The 15,079-nt window shown below is 39.4% G+C and overlaps 1 protein-coding gene and 2 long non-coding RNA genes across 8 annotated transcripts in view; 2 read left to right on the top strand and 1 right to left on the bottom strand.

The window, feature by feature from the left end:
- The window catches only part of LOC106504843, a 200,713-nt gene extending 198,030 nt beyond the window's left edge, over positions 1-2,683 (top strand). Inside the window, exons 5-6 of the long non-coding RNA XR_002346980.1 lie at positions 1,949-2,271; positions 2,471-2,683. This is a non-coding gene — a long non-coding RNA (uncharacterized LOC106504843). The remainder of the gene's footprint in view (positions 1-1,948; positions 2,272-2,470) is intronic.
- The window catches only part of GRM5 (glutamate metabotropic receptor 5), a 523,779-nt gene that overhangs the window by 204,192 nt on the left and 304,508 nt on the right, over positions 1-15,079 (bottom strand). The gene's annotated exons all lie outside the window — the stretch shown is intronic.
- On the top strand, positions 6,365-13,690 carry LOC110262218. Its single transcript, XR_002346981.1, has 2 exons — positions 6,365-9,950; positions 11,399-13,690. It is a non-coding gene; the product is annotated as an uncharacterized LOC110262218 (long non-coding RNA).

Below are 15,079 nucleotides of genomic sequence, written 5' to 3' on the forward strand. Positions count from 1 at the left end.
ATTTAAAGCATTTAGAGCAGTGTCTGGCAAATAGTAGGCATTAAAAAAAAGTACTCTCCTGATTCATATCATTGACATTTCAAAGAATAAAGAATTGAAGTTTAGATATTTTTTTTTTCCAAAAATTGCACAACTAGTCGATGTCAGAACCGAGGAGAGGGATTCCACCACAACACACCAGCTCTCTACTCATGGTAACGTTCACTTTCCCCTTCACCTTCCTCCCCTAAGGTAGAAAGTCCTCCGGGCAAGGATTACTTTGCATTCAGGAACTCATCACCAGGATTTTTGCTCAATAAATATTTGATGAATGAGTATATAAAGCACTGTGACAGAAGGTACAGAAGTAATTACTGGAGGAAAGAGGAGAGCCTCCCTTGTAAGCCTAAAATCCTTCTCTCTTGTCCTGTATAAATAACTCTATAAATGACGGAATGTAACTTGGCTTCTTCAAGAAGGTACTGAGATTTGGTAATAAATTATAAATAACCGACATATTGTATGATTGTTCTGAGGTCCATTACTTTAGGTGAAATACTTGAGTCACCATTTCTGAAGCTCTTCCCTCCCCCGTGCCATGTAGATACAGGAAGCAGAGATGCTCTATAGCTTGTAGGAACTCACTGGAGCCAACATTCTCTGTAGTCCAGGGTTTTTACTGTTTGGCAGAGGAATGACATGTGACTCAGTGTATCATTCACTGAGACACTTTTAGTGGTCTCGTTGGAGTTTTATTCATTTCATCTGGTGTTGAGTATGGGGACAGCCTGGGGCTTCTCTGAGAAAATGAAGGCTGTGAGAGCCGCACCAGAGTTGTGATTTAACGTCTTAACTTGCCTGGGAGTGAGGTAGGAGTCTTAAAAGATAACAGAGGTAACTTAGTGATCTGAGGGTTAGAATGGCCTTAGAATTAATCCTAATCATAGTTTTAAGGCCAGTAAATCCCCAAGGAAAAATAGACTAGGAGTCAGAAGAATTTGGTCAGATCATTGACGATCAGACAGGGCAGTTGCACTAAACTGTAAAATGAAAATAATAAATTGCCTTGTCACCATCTCAGTAACAGCATTAGAATCAGATGCAGTTTTATCTGTGGACATGCTGTGAATAATATAAAGACCAATGCAAAAACCAAAAGTTATCTTTCTGTTGGTAAAAACGTGACAGTTATATAGAGTTTTTCCTATTTGATGCTTGGTATTTATCGAGGTTTGTTTTTTACATTTGGTCAATGTTTGCCACTCTGCCTAGGTACAGAAAGGACCCTGGAATAAAAAAGAAATGCCTACCTTCCATTGCCTTCTTGATTTGGGCAGATCTCAGCAGAGAGTAGCAGCATTTGGAAACACTCAGTTTGCACCTGCATTCCAGAAAGCACAGTGCCACCATGTACCTCTAATTCGCTTTGAACATTTACTCAAAATACCAAAATATTTACCAAGCCTGTATAAAGAGCCGGGTGATGTTAGCCAAGTGGCCTCTAAATAAATGTTAATAAAAAACCATCATCTTTCCCAAGGGAATTCATGGTTTGTTAAGTCTAGTGCAGCAATTGAGAATAAGAGCTGAAACAGTGTACAAGCCCCTAAATCTTTGCGTTTTGAAGTAAAAGGCTTTTCCTTCAGCCTCCCAGGCCTCCTCTTAAGTCTTAAAAGGCTGACTCAAGAGTTAATGATTAGGAAATATTGTTACAGCTAAAAACGACTTAAAACCATTAGTTTTAGTCTCCATTATGTTATGCCCTGCCTTGGCCCACTAACTTATTACTAAAATTTACTTTCTAGTTAGAGTTATATTGCACCTAGTATCCAGCTTTTCACAAATGATCTCTTCCTTACTTAATTGCTTTCTTTTACTAATTGTCACTTTATAGTTAGAGTTCTATTACGCCTAGTGTTTTCTTTTGTAATTAAAACACTTCCAACACCCCTCCCAATCTTCTTTCCAGAGAAAAGTCAAAGAATGATGACCCTGAAGACAACAGAAACCATCAGTCCACCACCTGACAATGGACTTGATGACTCTGAAATGATCTGTGGATGGAGAATAATATAGACACCTTCAGCAATAACCCTGTCTTCTGAGCTAAACCTATAAAACCCCTTTCTATCTCCTCTCAAGGTGGGACACAGTTTCGAGGGATTAGCCTGCTGTGACCTCCTGTGCCTCGCAAAGCAATAAAGTTGTTCTTTCTGCTTCACCCCAAACTCTGCCTCTCAGAGTTAATTTGTACCGGTGTACAGAGGCTGCATTTCGGCTACAGAGCTTTGGGTAAGTAAACTCATCCTCTCCCTAAGCTTTCATTTTTGTCCTGTTATATCCCATGTTGTGGGATAATAATTCTGTCTATCCCTTAAGGTTGCTGTGAAGATGAAAGAGGTTGATAGTGATAAAGCTTGAGTGTCTGTCACATAATAAGCACTCAACTAATGATGGCTGGTTTTTTTTTTTTTTTTTTTTTTTTCATTAGGAAAGGCACGTACAGAAACAGATCTTACCATGGCGTGTGCTGCAAAGTGACAGAACAGAGGGGGTATGGTTATCTAAAGAATCTTTACCTGTCTTCATTTTCTGTCCTGGGATACAGTCACTTGTTGCTGTAGGCCACAGATAGGAATCTCAGAGCCATGAACATGAGGTTGCAAATGTTCTATGGAAGGAAGAGGAGTCATCTTTCTCTGCAGTAAGAAGTGTCCAATTTTTAAAAATTTTTTATTATTTTATTTTTCCCGCTGTACAGCATGGTGATCAAGTTACTCTTACATGTATACATTTTTCCCCCACCCTTTGTTCTGTTGCAACATGAGTATCTAGACATAGTTCTCAATGCTACGCAGCAGGATCTCCTTGTAAATCTATTCTAAGTTGTATCTGATGACCCCAGAAGTGTGCAACTTTGTCTCTCTGCAGGCTGTGCAACTTGGCTCAGGCACTCAGGGCCATCCTTGGGGACTTAGTTTCATTTGAGGGCCTAAATGGTTAAAATGCTACAGGAGAAAAACACCTCCAATTATTTCTGAAAATCCCTCAAGTTGTTGATGGTTCTCCATAAAACTTAAGAAAACAAGTCTTTTTTTCTTTCAGTCGAAAATGGTGCACTTTTCAAAGACAATTCAGAAATGAGAGTGACACTGAAATTTGGAGATTTATGAATCTTAAGGGCTATAATTAACTTATCAATGATTTCTTTTTAGATTTCAAATAGGTGGATTTTTTGGTGCAGAGAACATGAGTTTTAGTTTTTACCTCTTTCAGTCATTGTTCCCAATTTGATGTAGATTTAAGGGTTTTATTTTACTGTTTCAGTTCACTCGGGAAGGATAGCATAGACAGTAAGTTTTGGAGAAATTTAGAGGGTGGAGGAACCATCATGGATTGCAGGGGTGCTGTGGAGGCTTTCTAAAGGATGAAGGTCATGAACTGGGTTTTGAGGGGTGATGGGTAGGAGAGGAGGGGCAGGAGGATGTCTCAGAGAGTAGGAAAGGCATGCCGTGTGTTAGGCTCACATGGAGGTGCCAGGGTCGGGGTGTCAGCTAGCAGGTCAGCTTCAAAATGTGACATTGACACTGCCAACTTTAGAAGCACTGTATTCATTCAGGATAAACATGGAGGAAAATTATTTTGATGGAAGCATCCTGGGAAGCAAACAGTGATGGAACTCTAGAGCACGTGTTACGGCTCACAAGTACAGCCACAGAGCATTAAGAGCCAGGAGTTTTACAAACCACTGTGGTCCTTTCTCTGAGATGCAGTTGCAGCTGAATCCTTACCTAGATGGTCATCAGTTTGCCTCTGCTGCTTGCAAGTACATCTGCAGTCACTTAATAACTTCGTGAAATGGGGCTTCGTGAGCATGAAAATGAGTTTGTTTTGTTTTGTTTTGTTTTTCTGTCTTTTTAGTTGCAGCATATGGAGGTTCCCAGGCTAGGGATCAAATTAGAGCTGTAGCCACTGGCCTACACCACAGCCACAGCAATACCAGATCTGAGCCACGTCTGCAAACTACACCACAGCTCACGGCAACGCCAACTCCTTAACCCACTGAGAAAGGCCAGGGATTGAACCTGTGTCCTCATGGCTGATAGGTTCATTTCCGCTGAGCCACGATGGGAACCGAGAATGAGTCTTGATTTGTGTTTCCTGCTGATGTATATTGAGTGCATCTACAGTGCAGCTGCATTTAGAACTCTGCCTACTTGCTCCTCCCTGGGACCAGTCAAGTTGTAAACTTCCAAACATGACCATAAATGCCACTCATTCTGCATGGAATGTAGATTTATCTGACTGAAGGACACATGATTTTTCAACTATGTCATAATACCTCTCCATGATGGTGAGAAAGAAAAAAAATATATACAGTTCTCAGTAAGGTAGATGTTACTAATTGAGAATTAGAATTTATCTAGGAAGCAGAAAGAGCTTCTGATCCCTCCTGGATTATTCTACAACCAAATCCTTTCCTGATTCAGAATGGAGAGGGATGGTACCTGCATATTTGTAAGCTGCCTTAAATCCTTTTTGAAACAAGGATGAGTAAACCCAATGCACAACTAAGTAATTCTGAGCAGATACTGCAGTTTAATATTCATTTCAACAGGTATTTATCAGTGCCAAGTCTGGCTTTTTGTATTAGGTATGCAGTTTTAGAGATCAGGATGTAATAGAGGAAAGATATAAGTCCTGCCTGAAAGAATCACGGCTCTCTTTTAGGTGGGGAGATGGTTCAAATGAGTGTTTTCTAAATCTGGCTATATATAAAAGAATAACCCATGGAATGTATTAAAAATACAGAATTAGGCTCCCTGGGGTTGGATCAGAGAAATGGTGTTTTGATCATAGCCTTCGATCATTCTCATTCACAGCCACATTTAGGAGGCCCTGAATTACATGCCTATTAAAATCCCTTCCCAGCTTTAGAGGTCTATGATTTCCTGTTATTCTAGAAGTTTCTCACAAAAATAGCGTAATAAAAATGATGTCTGTTTCAGCACTGCTCTAAGAAGGAACAGCAGGGCAAGAAAGGATGAGAATTATTGGTGAGGAGGAGAGTTTGGTCTGGAAAGTCATGGGCAGCTCGGTCGGCACCAGCCCAAATCCTGAGTGGCTTAGGCCAGAGGTAGATTCCTGAGACAGTTTGCTCAGGTTTGGCTCATTTGGAGTGACCCAGCCTAAGGATGAACACCAAGCCAGTCCAGTTGCTTGTATTGCTAATTTAGAAGAGCAGTAAACCTTCACGGATGTGTGTACCTTACTAGTAAAACTACACAGCACAACTGCTTCCTTTTTTCACAGGAAAAATACTCTGTACTGTAGACCAAGCCATTTAAATAGGAATCGGGTCTCTTTATCACAGAAAGCCCATATTAATGACTATTAGGTGTTATATACTAATAAAAACATCTGTTAGTCTTTCTGTATGCAGGCGATTGCTTTATAAGCAGGGGAAAACATCAGGCAAATAGTTGTAATGAACATTTGTTAACATTGTTAACAATTATATTAGTTAACATATATTTACTGAATATTTACTCTCTCCAGGCACTGTGCTTTGAAACATTTTAGACAATTTATACACTCTTCACAAGAGCGCTATAAACTAGACCCCTTGCGAGCCCATTTTACTGATGAAGAAATTGAGGTGTATAGAGACTGAGCTCCTTGAGCTACCCAGCAGGCAAGTTCAGGGCAAGGACTCAAGCCTACTTCTCTTTCACTCCTCAGCCTGTGGTTTTAAACTCTATCCTAAAGTATTTCCAAGTAAATGAAACAGATCTTTCCATATGACATCTAATTCAATGCTGCCTAAAGGTGGCTGTGAATGAGAATATTATTTTCTAGCCATTAAATTGTATTTTTGAAGACTATTTAAAGACATGGGAAAGAAAATGTCTACATACCATACACACCAAAAAAAGTATATACACATTTAGGAGGATGTATGTTGGAGGAAATACATTATAGTGTTAGCATTTTTTGTCTGTGTGGTTGAATTACACAGGCATTTTTGTGTTCTTCCAATACTTCTCTGTGTTTTTAAATAATTTGTATAATTATTTATAGTCAGAAGGATAATTATATGTTGCTCATTAAACTATATCAATGTATTAGAAATATTATAAAGAAATTTACCAAAATAATGAGAAGGCTTTTATTTAGGCAAAAGAACTACAAACGTAACAGTACCAACCTTTTACTTATAATTTCTAAAATTTTTCACAGAAATTATTTTTTTTGCTTTTTTTAAGGCTGTACCTGTGGCATATGGGGTCTAATCAGAGCTGTAGCTGCCGGCCTATGCCGCAGCCACAGCAATGCCAGATCCAAGCCGCGTCTGTGAACTACACCACAGCTCATGGCAACGCTGGATCCTTAACCCACTGAGCGAGGCCAGGGATTGAACCTGCAACCTCATGGTTCCTAGTCGGGTTCATTAACCACTGAACCATGGCGGGAACTCCTCTTCACAGAAAATATTTTTAAACTCCAAATGCGTTAGTTTAACCATATAAGATCCTCTAAGCTAGACACTGGCTGTCTTTATAGAGTTATAACCTAGCCCATGGGTATCTTTCAAGACTTAATCCCTAAAACTCTCTGTGAGATGTATTCTACATTCTGGTCTTATCAAAACCATATCTCTTCATGAGTCAGTGCCTGTACCTGTGGTTCCATTTGCCTGGAATCACTGAATCGTAACCTTTCTGAAGGCAAGTGTCATGTTGTCTTAAGGCTAGTGTTCAGTTTCCCAGCACAGTGCTTACTGCACAGTAAGCTTTCAGTACATATTTATGGAGTAAAGAAGTGGTCTTCTTTGACCTGCTCCTCCCGCCACTGATGCATAATAAAGGGATCAGAGCCAGGCTGTAGAGCCAGGGCAACTGGAAGAGTGGTATGTAGCTTTCACATTTGGTCTCTGCATTTCTGTTTGGAAGTTTTACAGTGGAAATGTATTCATAGTCTACTTAGGCAAATTGAAATACAAAGATGAAAAAGACATGTTTTGTTGAAATTTTGTTTGACAGAAAGGAAAAGATTAGCTGTTACTATTGGACATTATCATCTTTTAATCCTCCGTTCAAACACCACCTTTCTCCTAAAGCCTCCTTGTGTTCCCCTTGGACACAGTTTGCTTCCTTCTCCTACAGTTTTACATGTAGCTTTTTCTTGGTCGCTCTATCTACGTACTTCACTGCATTGCAATTATTTACTTATGACTGTTTAACATGAGGAAGAGCGCAAGGTCTACTTCGCTTTTTACTTGAAAGCTTAACTCACACCATACATTTGATAATGACTGAACAGGCACAGAACTCCTTTCTCAGATAACTCACCACTCTGGAAAAGACCTCAACCAGAAGGTGACCCTTGATTAAATTCCTCATCTGCTTCCAGTTGTTATTCCAGTCCCCTACACAGTGAAGCAGCCCTGGCCAAGCTGTTTAAAATGGCCTCATCTCAGCCCCTGTCCATCACTGTCTATCCCTTCCCTGTTAATATTTTTCTCAGTAATGCTTATTACCATCTAACTTGGTACACACTTATCTCTTTATGAATTTACAATTTATTTGTAATTATAAATAATTATAAGTAATTTGTAATTATTTCTCTCTCCTTCCTAGGATATCAGTATCATAAAGCAGAGATAGGTGTCTGTTTTGTTCATTGCTCTATCCCTAGAGCCTAAAACAGGCCCTAGCATACAGAAGGTATCCAGTTGACATTTGTGGAACAAATTAATGTCATGTACAAAATTGTGGAGAGATGCACAAGAGGCGGGAAGCATGGCACGGCTCTGCTATCCAAAATCTAAGCCTTTTTCTTGAATATTGTTTTGATATCCAATGAGTGCCAGTGAATTCAAGATAACACCCCAAAAAAGAGCTTTGAGGGGCAGTCTCTGATATTGACTGATGAGTGCAGCTCTCATCAGGATCTTCGGTGAACCCAGTAGACAATTAAGTGAAGGGAAGGGCGAACATCCTCTCATTATATGTAAATAACCCACCAAGAGGCCACTCTCAGCCTCTCCTACTTGGCACTTGAGGGAGTATCTGCCCTACAGCCTGACATTCACCTTAAAAACTGCTTAGACCCAGCCTCCCTCAAGAAGCCTGTAAAGCCGTACCCCACAAATCATGGCCAAAATGGTTTTAGCTCTAAGTAGAGTTAATGCTGTTAAAACCGGATAACCATCCTAGACAGGGTACAATCTCAACAAAGCCCTTGTAGAGCACGAGGCTTCCTCCATGCAGTCACCAGGATAAACGGGATGAGAAACAGACATGAGATAACTAGCTGGGTGCCTGATTGACAGCCTGGGCAGTAGACTGGGAGCGATACCACAGGACAATTTTCTTTTAGACCATTCACTGAACCCCTGTTTCCCTTTGACACTATGAAGCTAACATGACCTATCGCTTGCCCAGATCATACCCATTTGTAGTTAATAAAGCCAGGTTGTCTGCCTGAAAAGACCACTGGGCATTCTTGTCTTTGGGATGAGGAGGCTTACCCAGTTTCTCCAAAATGCAGTCATCACATTGTAGACAAAGTTAAAATGAATGTTGGAGAGCATCTCTCTGTTTAACCTCTCAGAAGAATGTTTGGTGCCCCATCCAGAGACTCTTCTGGGGACCTAGATTCACTCCGTTTCTATAGAACAGTTATTACCCAGTGTATTTGTGTGTGGTGGTGGTGGGGATCCATGTGGAGCTTAAAACCGGACTTGCCTCAAAACCGGTCACTATGGAGAGCAACAGGTGTTCAGTAACGTCTACAAAACCTCAGCTGTGTTTCTCCATAAGGTAGAAACAAATACATGGTGGTTAATACAGGATAGCCACGATGTCGCATTTTAATATGTGGGTTCAAGTCCTGGCATTGCCACTTTACTACCTAAGTGAACTTGAGCACATTATTTAACCTTTTTGAAACTTTTTCTCCTTAGCTATATATACATTTGGTAATAATAAAACTTTAATATAGCTACAGGTATGTTAAACTATGTTTTTTTAGTTGCCAGTTTGCACTAAACATGTCTGTGACCTGTCAGAAGGTTAAATGAGAGAATATATGTAAGACATTTACCATCATGTCTGCAACACAGATGGGTACCCAGTAACAGTTAGCTTTAATAGTGTTTCTGTCATGGAGAGGGCAACTAACTTTCCTTTTTTCTAGGAGTTAAACTTTTTTTTGGTGGGAATGTGGGGTTGAGAAAGGTCCACGGACTTTTCGGATCATTACAGAATCTGATCATTACAGCCACCTGAGTGACGTTTGGGAATCTGAACATAAGAGATCATATTTTCTTGATTTTATTAACTAAGGAATGTAGAACTACAAACTGTCCAACATGGGACCTCTCTTCCTCATTCCGACAGACATGGTTAGTGCAAACTGGCAACTAAAAAAACATAGTTTAACATAGCTGTAGCATGATCTTTCCTGTTAAGCGGCATTGATTGCGCATACTTAGACTTTTCAGAGAAATATCAGCAAATACTCCAAACAAGAAGAAACCTCTCCAGAATCATACTATTACCAATGCACATCCACTGCTTGATCGTGGGGCATCTGAGGGACTGAAAGTTTGTAACTGACTTCCAGCCACTGAGAGTTTGTTGGAAATGAGTGCACAGCATCCATGAAGTCTCTCTCTGTAATGAAAATTTTATGCTTCCACGTTTAATGCAGACAAGAGCGTCCTATTGTACCAGGAGGATAAAGTATGCAAGTATGTGAAAAGAAATTGACAAAAGAAAAGGTAGCTTTTGTTCTTCACAACACTAGATGCAAATTTGGAAAGACGGTTCACCTTGAGGAAGACATAACTCACTGCTTTCCTAATTTCTTTCCAGAGAAACAGACGAGGGATGTAAGATGCGACTGAATGACTAGTGATACCTAATTACCCCAAGCTGAACACATGGCCTGTCACTGAGTACTGGGTCAGTTCACATTTCGAAATCAATTAGCGAAGCAATGAGAAGAAAAACCTCAAATACCTGAATATTCTCTTGGTCCACATTTAGCCAAGATAATATGGTGTGGTTGAGAATCACTAGCAATTAACACCTTATAACCATATTTGGCATTGTGTTGGGACCTTTCTATGGACTTGGCCTCTTGGGGGTGCAAGGGTGTGGAATAGCAGAGCTATATTAATAAACTGCTACTGTAAATCTGTGGTAATTTGAGTTGGTATCACCACAGAGAGCTCTGATGACCTGATAGAACATCTGCCTCCAACATTAATAGCTTCCTGGGGAATGTGTTCGGCTTTTTGACACTGCTCCATCCTGCTCCAGGGCCCTTGCTGTGACCATCTTTTGGACACAGCTCTAAGTGTTGAGCAGAAGGAAAACCCAGAAGTGCAAGAGATCACTTCTTGGTAGCTTTTGTATTTTTCAGAGACCATAACACACAGAACTCCGGGTGCAGCTGCTTCTACTTCCTAAATTTCTCATATTTATCCAGGAGGTACTGGCATTAAGTACCAGTAAGAAATCTCTCTGCATGGAGACAAGGGAGATCCCTGGGCAAAAAGCCAGGAATTTTCCATTGTTTCTTGTATGACAACATTGTCTGTTTAGTCTGAGCTTTCTAGCAATTCATGGCTATGCCATGATTTAATTATGTTTTAAATGAGTAGACCTTTTTTTTTTAGGACAGTTTCAGAGTTATGGAAACTTTTTATCAGAAAGTAGAGTTCCCATTATCCCCTTTCTGCTCCCCGGTTACCCTTATTATTAATATAATGCATCGGTGTGGTAACCTTGTTACAATTATGAACCAATATTGATACATTGTTATTGACTAAAGTCCACTACAGTTTGCATTAGACTTCATTCTTTGTATTGTACATTCTATGGGTTTTCACAAATGTATAATGACATGTATCCACCATTAGAATGTCTTATAGTTTCACTGTGCTCGACGTCCACCTTGCTCTATCTACCCATTCACCTCTCTGCCCCTTCACTCCATCTTCACCTACTGAAATCACACTCATTCGTCAGGGCTCCCACCAAACTGACCTTTACCCAGGAGACCTTCACACTGGGCTCTACAATTACTGGCTTCCTAATATCCCATACTGCCTCTTCACAGTATGTCTTGTAATTATTTCATAATAACCCCTTTGAATTTCTCTCTCTCTCTAGACAGCATGTCTCATGAGGGTAGGACTGCATATATTTTACTCACTGCTTTATTCTCAGAACCCATCACAGTGATTGGGCACTGTGGGAAACCAATAAATATTTATTAAGTAAATGAATGGATAATAACATATAAATGTTATGCTCTCATATAAATGTTATACTTTTAGTAACTATAACTTAAAAAGAAAACCTTTATCAGTGCATGACTGAAAACAGAAATTTCTATTTTCCAGAAAAATCACCATCTTTAATGGCTTCAGAGAGTTGATAAAGTCCTTTATCAGATACACGTAGCCACACGTACAAGGTTCTTCATGATCTCTCACCTGCTACATCTCCAGCCTCATCACCTTTATATGTGACGATCTGGTAATGCTGGACTCAACTGTTTGCTATTCCCCACAGGCACTATGTTGTTTTATAGCCCTGTGACATTGCCCAGTCTCCTTTTACTGCTTGAAAGATCCCTATTGTCTGGCAAATCCATCTGGGATTCTTCTTGATGCAACTTGGGTGTGATCTTCCCCAGGAAGCCTTCTGTGACCTCCCAGCCCAAGCCAAGGGTGCTTCCACATTACTCTGTGTGGTTCTATATTGTGCAAGTGTTCAACAAATATTTAATGAATGAGACAGAATATCTTTTACCAAAGTACACCAACATCACTGGAATATTTCTGCGTGTCTATCTTCCCTTGAGACTGGGAGTGACGTCAGTGATGAGACTGCCTTGTTCCCTGCTCTTTCTTCAGTGTCTGGCATGGGACAGCCATGTGACCTGAGTTTACTGACATTAACTATTCCAAATGGTACTAAGCAAGGTCATATTTGCTCAGAGTAGTCTACCGAAATAATCATAGGATCCCTTTTGTTCATCCTCGATAATTTAAGGGCTTATGTTAGGAGTTTAGGATTAACGTATACACACCATATATAAAATAGATAATCAAGGACCTATTTATAGCACAGGGAATGATACTCAATATCCTGTAATAATCTATAAGGGAAAAGAATCTGAAAAAAGATGCCTTTAATAATAGATACAGTTATTCAGTTTTATATACACTCGTAACTAATACAACATTGTAAATAATACAATGATATACTATAAAAATAAGTATTTATATGAATATGTATATTATATGAATTTGCTGGCTTCCCCAACAGCTACCAGCATGGGTATCTTCTAGATAAACAAAGTGATTATGTCCCAGCTACAGTGTAAGCTGACCTAGGACCACTGAATCAAGGCCCCTGTTGTTAGAGACACCTCACAAAAATGAGACCACAAGTATGATTTGTCCAGGTTCTCTTGGACTGCATCCTAGTTCTTCCTTAACTAACACAACAGTACTCACCCTTTTCCTCTCTGAAACATCCCTGCCCACCAACAAATTTGAGCATTCCTCTCTTGAAGCCCTGCCACACTGTACATGCCTCCATCATAGGACTCAGCAAGTTGTATTAAAACTACCTGTTGAAATGTTTGATTGCAAGCTCGCTGAGGGCAGGACTCTGTTCCATTAATCTTTAAATTCCAAGAATCTATTCCATGGACACATCAACCAGTGTTTTTTGAATGAATGAACCAGGGGCCATATGTACAATAAATATAGTGTTATGAATAGGTGTTATAAATATATAAAAGCCAAGAAATCCACAATATTTGCAAAATACAACATAATCTCTGACAGCAGGTCTGGGGAAGAACTCACATGTATTGAATGTCTACTCTGTAGGGAGCACTGTGCTGGGTTCTATGCACCCTGTCAATATTACCTGTGTCATCTGTATAATAGTTGGTCAAAGTTGATACAATCACCTGTTTTTCAGATAAGGGAATATGAGTTTGGAGAACAGGATTATATATTTGAGAAATCCCTGGTGCCAAATTTCCTTCTCCTGCTCTTGAGAGATAGCTATTTAAAGAGAGACAAATTCAGAATGGGAGAGAAGTCACAGAGAAAGAAGACTGAGGGACCTCTGATTAAGGGTCCAAAGTAATCCTCCCCATGCAATAAGACCTGGCTGCCCTCAGAACACAAAGTCTCATTCCATCCCCTAGACTGTACCTGACCATCTCTATGTATCTAAGTGGATAGCACTCACTACCAGACCCTGGAAGGCCTGTCCTGGCTATAGTTTTCTAGGATTGAGTGACATCCCAGATGCCTAAAATTAGGATCCTTGTCAAAGAATCCTTTTAAAGCCATGATTACTCACGTGCATTCTCTCTTTTCTTTTCCCCGAATTTCCTGAACATTTTAATTTTAGCACAATTAATTGATCCTGCCAACTAGATTTCATAGAGATGGCCTTATAAAACTATTTAGCAATAATAAATATAAGGGCAGATGACACATTTTTAGTTTTATAGGCTCTGGCAATACTTTGTATTATAGTGTGTCATTTCTCTGGGTATTGTAAGCTCTTTGAGAGCAGAAACTACATTCTGCTTAGCTAAGTATCCCCAGCATCTAGAACAGTATCCTAAATATAATATATGTAAATAAAAGTCTGTCATTGAATAATTAAAACATACATATTAGTCTCCCATCTGTTTCTGAAGGTTTTGGAAAGCTGCCTCACCAGTAGACACTTTGAGATGAGGACTAATTTCCCCATTATCTATACAAATATGTATACATTTGTGTATTTACATGTATATTTGTATAGACAATGGGGAAATTGGCCATCATTTGTGTGTATGTATTATATGTATATATATAATACACACACATATACATAGATATACGCACATACACACACACACACACACAGACACACACACATGCATATGTGGAAATGGAGATTCAGTGAAATGAAATATTTGCCTTTGACCATGCATTGTGAGGAAGTGACATTATCTGACTCTGAATCCTCTGTTTGCAATCTAAGCATCTTGGAGGCTCGGAGTTTGTCATACATGACATACCTTGAGAGCCCAGCAGATTTCTAACTATGAAAATTTTCTCTTTTCAGAGAAACTGAGCTGCCATTTATACTATGGCAGTTGCAGACACATTAACAAGTGAAAATTAAAAAGCCGGAAATAGCAAAGCTTTTGTGGCTAGATATTAAGCTTTCTGGGAGTTGACCCCACAGGACTGCAGATATTTTCTCTGCTGGTCTGTTACATAATAGCAGCGAAACTTCTCAGGAACCTGAGGAGATTTTATTATTGCAAATGTTTATGGTTCTGGTGAAGCTCAAGGGAATTAAGCTTTAGAGAAGGCAATGGGCTTTCTGTAAGAACAAAATGCACTAGTGAAAGAAAAGTGCAAAAGAAAGGACTGCCTATAACCAATCCTATCCCTAGCTTAGAGGTTTCCTGTACATTCTAAATCAGCCAATGCCTGTGCTCTGCATTTCTAAGACTGGGTGAACAGTGTTTACCGAAGTGTGGTGTGGGGACCACTGGGAATAAATAAGATGATTTAGGTACTCTCCGATGAGTATTTTCATTTCAACAATCATGCATTTTTTATGATTAACTTTACTTATTAAAATAAGTGTTCTTCCATTTATAGAGGTAAAGCAAATTCTCCTAAAAAACTCATTTCAATATAGAAGTGATTTGATGCAGAAACAACAAAAAAACTAATAGTATAGGTAGCATATGCATATGAAAAATTTTTTTGCACCGCTATTCACAATAGCCAAGACATGGAAATAACCCAAAAGTCCATCGACAGATGATTGGATTAGGAAGATGTGGTATATATACACAATGGAATACTACTCAGCCATCAAAAAGAACAAAATAATGCCATTTGCAGCACCATGGATGGAACTAGAGACTCTCATACTGAGTGAAGAAAGTCAGAGAAAGACAAATACCATATGATATCACTTATATCTGGAATCTAATATACAGCACAAATGAACCTTTCCACAGAAAAGAAAATGATGGACTT

This window comes from Sus scrofa, chromosome 9 (genome assembly GCF_000003025.6).
Source record: "Sus scrofa isolate TJ Tabasco breed Duroc chromosome 9, Sscrofa11.1, whole genome shotgun sequence".
NCBI classification, from domain to species: Eukaryota; Metazoa; Chordata; class Mammalia; order Artiodactyla; family Suidae; genus Sus; species Sus scrofa.